Source organism: Armigeres subalbatus, chromosome 3 (genome assembly GCF_024139115.2).
Source record: "Armigeres subalbatus isolate Guangzhou_Male chromosome 3, GZ_Asu_2, whole genome shotgun sequence".
NCBI lineage: Eukaryota > Metazoa > Arthropoda > Insecta > Diptera > Culicidae > Armigeres > Armigeres subalbatus.
Window position 1 is genome coordinate 111,866,719 of NC_085141.1, and position 4,815 is coordinate 111,871,533.

Genomic DNA, 4,815 nt, shown 5'->3' on the forward strand with positions numbered 1-4,815 from the left:
TTTTCGCAAAGATGATAACCCAAACGACCCTTCATTTTCTATCCATTTATACAATTCTTCTCCTCTCGCTTTATATTCATCAAACGATTCGTTTGGTTTCTGTAAAAGTGTTTCAATATCTTTCATGAGAGCGCTAATGCTTTTCTGAAACTTAAATTCTCGTTGTAAATTAGCTTTCACTTCTGTCCAAGTAGGGGCAATTAAATTCGAAATTCTACGAAGAGCCTTACCTTTCAATTTCATCCATATAACATTCAAAAGCGGAGTTTGATCGTGTCCTTCTAACTGAGATGCAAATAATTCCAATTGTAAAATGAATGGTTCCAGCTCTTCTGGATTTCCATCATATACGGGTATACATTGGAGTGCTGTTATTTGTGAAAACTCCATTTTACCTTCCGTTTTGTACCGAACTTTTACCAAAGTATTTAATCAAGAATCAATTAATTGTGACATTGAGGTGTTAAATTGAATAAACTTGTTTGTAAGAACACAAATCCTGCGAACGCATATTGCTGGCAATTACTGTACTGCTGTTGCATACATTATTTCATTCAAATCAAAAGCTCCCGTACGTAGACGTGTAATCATATCCAATGCATTGCATTGGAAACGCGCCCATTACCGTGCGCCTATCTGCTCGTCCGCGGTTTGGACGACTAATTGCCGACGCATCAAAATGTACTCAGTCCGTTCGCGGGTCGTTCGTTCAGTTCATTCGCGGGTCGTATTGAAAAAAGTGCCGAGAGAGTTACCGAAAAAAGTGTGCCATCCAGTGTCCAGTGTAGAACATCGTCGTGGAAGGTAAATATATAGTGATAATTAATTTATTGTAGGTGAACGTATGTGAATGCCATAGGTATCTTAATTTTAGTTTTCACCGGAAAATCCATCAAGACGTCTTCGAGTTATGCGAAAACGAACACAGACCGTTTAATCGTGGACAAATTCTAGTGCTTTACCGCAGTGTTTCCTGTTGTGCGGTAACCAAGTATCGGTGATAGGTGAGTAAACACCTCTGTATCGTGTAAATAATTTCACCTTTCAATTTTAGTCCTGGACTTAATACCAATTTTTAATCGGATACTCTGGGCTTGGCATCTATTGAGTGTGAGTATTTAGTAGTAAATAATTTGTTGAGGATACTTGTATTATGGTATTTATAAATAAAAATGTTTTATTTATTATTACATGTAAATGCTTCGAAAAGCCCGAAATTCATGTACTCACCTATACCACATTTTTTTTTTACTGCTCCGATGCTCCAGGGAATTTAATTAATTTGTCCGAGTTTTTTATTCATTATGGCTGATTTTTTTTTGTCCTTTTTAGCACATTTAAAGTTTTTATTCTGATGTGCACAATCATAGTTTTCTTCACTTTTTACACATTTTGGATGTGAATTTCATTTCACTAATTTTTTTTTTTTTTTTAACTTTTTCACTTTGAAATTCAACCATTCTGTCTTCTCGATTTTTTTATAACTACTAGACAGTTCGAAACGGCGTTTCCATTGCCAAATTTTAGCGGTTACCGCTGTCACCAATTGCACGAGCTCGAGCGGTTAGTTTTCTGGAAAACAGTCATCACAATTTGAAAAATAAAACACTTGAACAATTCTGATGTGACTTGCTAACTCCAAGTCAAAAATCCGACTCTCTTCTTTATTTACAAAACGTTATTTATAATTACTGGCTATTGTTTACAATTTTTCTCTCATTTTCAATAATGTTGCAGAATGTTACATGCTACCTACATTTACTCTCATGTGACATTCTGCTCCGAGAGCATTCGTACTCTCTAAATAAACAATTATTTAACAATTGAGTCAGCTACTATTTCTAGGCCAGCTTATTCGCCAAGTTTTGCTTATACTTAAATATCCGTTGTTTATTTTCAACAGCGGTTGCTATTTGATAAACATAAATGGACAGGTTCCAACCTGTCCAATCTTTCCTTTTGTTCGTTTATATGACATACTTTAAATATAGAAGAAAAATGATGATTATTGCATGGCGTTTAGGGTCGCTACACTTGGACAAAGTCCCTGCTGCCCCCGGTCATTGCGTTCCAAAGTTATTGCAAAAACATTGTTTTCCCGATCGGTCATTGCGTTCCAAAGTTATTGCAAAAACATTGTTTTTCTACCAAGGGTCCCCCCTTGGGAAAAAAATTTTCAAAAACGAAAAAAAAATTTTTTTTCAGAGATTTCAGCAATGCATTCAAATGACCGCAAATACATATGAATTGATGGAAAAAGTAAAATCTATCCCCCTAAAGTGCTATTTTGACCTCTCTTATGTGTTTTCTTATTCTTTAATGCGCGAGAAAGGCACCACCAACGCTAGGTGGATTGATCTGGTTTTTATTATTATGTACCGATTCTTGATACGCTTCGAAGTTTTTTTTTTGTATCTTTATTAAAGTGATTTTTCAACATATGAAGAGTTCATCACTGCACGCTTCGAAGTCTCCTGAACGATAAAGATGTATACAATGCTGCATTCGGGGAGAGAACAAAAGTTTCGGGTTACTTCAGTGATTACACCGACAGCCTAAAATTTGAGAATAGTGCGTTTTTTACCAAAAAGACGATAAATATTTTTGTTTATCAGGATGCAGCTGAAGTAGTGCCAAACCCACTAGGTAGTGCTGTAGGGCGTCATAAGCTTCTCCTAGTATATATGGTTTTAGGTAAGCTCCCCCCTCACCTGAGATGTCTACAGATAATGTCCACTTAGTGTTAGTGTGTAAGAATAAGGACTTTGCATATTTTGGCACAGATGCAATATTCCGTAGATTTATTGAAGAAGTCAAAGTACTCGAAGAAGAAGGAATTATTATTAATGGAGGTGGCAAGACTGAAACAGTTTATGGATCAGTTTTCGCTACTATGAATGATAATTTGGGGCCCCATCTGCTAGCTGGCCTTACCGATTTTTTTTCTAGAAATTCTTATTTCTGTCGAACGTGCTATACGACGTTAGAATCATTCAGAAATAATTCGTTCGAAATAGCCACTATGAGAACACCCGAACTCAATGATATAGACCTTCAAGTAATCACGAATCTCCATCTCATCGTGGTGTCAAAGTGGGTTGCATCTTTCACGAGTTAAAATACTTTAAAATGTTTGATTTGGGTGCCGTTCCTTGTGTAGCACACGATCTTTTTGAGGGATGGATGAATTACGATATGTTTCTGATTTTTTAAAAAAAATGTTGCTAAGGGAACTATTTCGGCTAGATATTTATAAGGCAGAATAAATAGTTGATGTTGATCATGATCAATCTGAAATTGTCATGTTGCTTTTGATCCAGAAAATCACAGACGTAATTACATCTCCAGTGATTTCAAACGAACAGATAAAGATACTAGCAAATGATTTACGTGAATACATAGAAATGCGAACATCTAACTTCAATGTACCATTGCGACCCAAACACCATTTCACCCTTCACTACCCTCAATATATGCTTTGCATGGGTCCAATTATACATTATTGTACACTCTTCTGTGAAAGAAAACATTGTTTTTTCAAACGTTGCCTTCGAACCACAATAAATTTTGAAAATGTCGGAATGTATTAGATTCCGACAATTTGGTGTGCGTTGGGAATTCAGACTGCATTGAAAGAGTTCCAATACGTTTTTTGAAGGACAAGGTAAATCATACTTGTTCATCAATCATTCTATACCTCTGGGACGAGCATAGCCATGATGAATTCGATAGTGCCGTACAGAGTTTGCGACTCTTCTCGCCAATCAAGACACATCATTCTTGCCGATGCAGGCATAAGAAGTTTACTCGAGCAAGGTAATTAGTTTTGAGGCACATTTACCTACTAACCAAAACTAACTGAAGTAAATTTGTTTAGGATCCAATACGTTTAATCAACCAGTTCATCAAGTAGTTCTAGGAGCCGATGGTTGCGCAATATCTAGTGACCTGGCGTTAAGTGTTTTCAACCGAGATCTGCTGATGCTATTGGTTCCTGGAGAGATATGGACACCGCAAGGGAACTTTCAGCCGAGAACGCTTTGTCATGCATCATACACGCATTATTTTGTATGTGTGCTTTAACCACAATCGGCGATGTATAGGTAGTCAAAGCGTTCTTTGGGTGTGTACGGTTTGGTGCCTATCGAGAACCGCGCAATCGGAACAAAATCGAAAGAGAAGAGTAAAGCGCATTCCTGCTCCCTCAAAGCGTTGCATTACGCAAGTTCCGCGTTGAATAAGCACCGCGAAGCAAAAGCACTTTTGATATTTGATATCGAATGGGATTGCCCGTTTACATATCCACTAATCCTGGCGACAATAATGTACTGATAATGTACCGATAATACTAGCGCGACATTAGCTCAATTTAAACAGTTTGAAAATGAAGCTAGCAATCATATTGTATAACCAAAATATGTGCAATCCAAAGACCGTGAAGCGATGCTTTGACAGTTTTTGAAAATAATTTGAATTGAAAAAACTATAAGCTAAAAATTGTTTTTTTCGGGACCACCCTATCTAAATTTAGTAATTTTGTCAAAAACCGTTACCTGTATGATACAAATTCAATATTATTTAAAAAAATCAGAAGGGTTATATGCAAGATACGACCGCCCGACGTAAACTACGTAAAACAGATCATAAGATAATTATTTTGGTTAGAGCCTAGAGGGATTGAAATTTTGACTTTTGCGCGCATCTATGCTTGAACGATGACATTTGCTGTTTTGATTAACCTCCTAAATTTTCAACTGAATAGGTTATAATTTAACTGAGTACGATCCGTTTGAAGTTTGTATGGAAACTACTATA

At 36.6% G+C, this 4,815-nt stretch overlaps 1 long non-coding RNA gene across 1 annotated transcript; it reads left to right on the plus strand.

Annotated features, from left to right (window-relative positions):
* Nucleotides 1-478: 478 nt before the first annotated feature.
* Nucleotides 479-1,630, plus strand: LOC134226312 (uncharacterized). Its single transcript, XR_009983448.1, has 3 exons — nt 479-804; nt 875-1,004; nt 1,055-1,630. It is a non-coding gene; the product is annotated as an uncharacterized LOC134226312 (long non-coding RNA).
* The last annotated feature ends 3,185 nt before the right edge of the window (nt 1,631-4,815 follow it).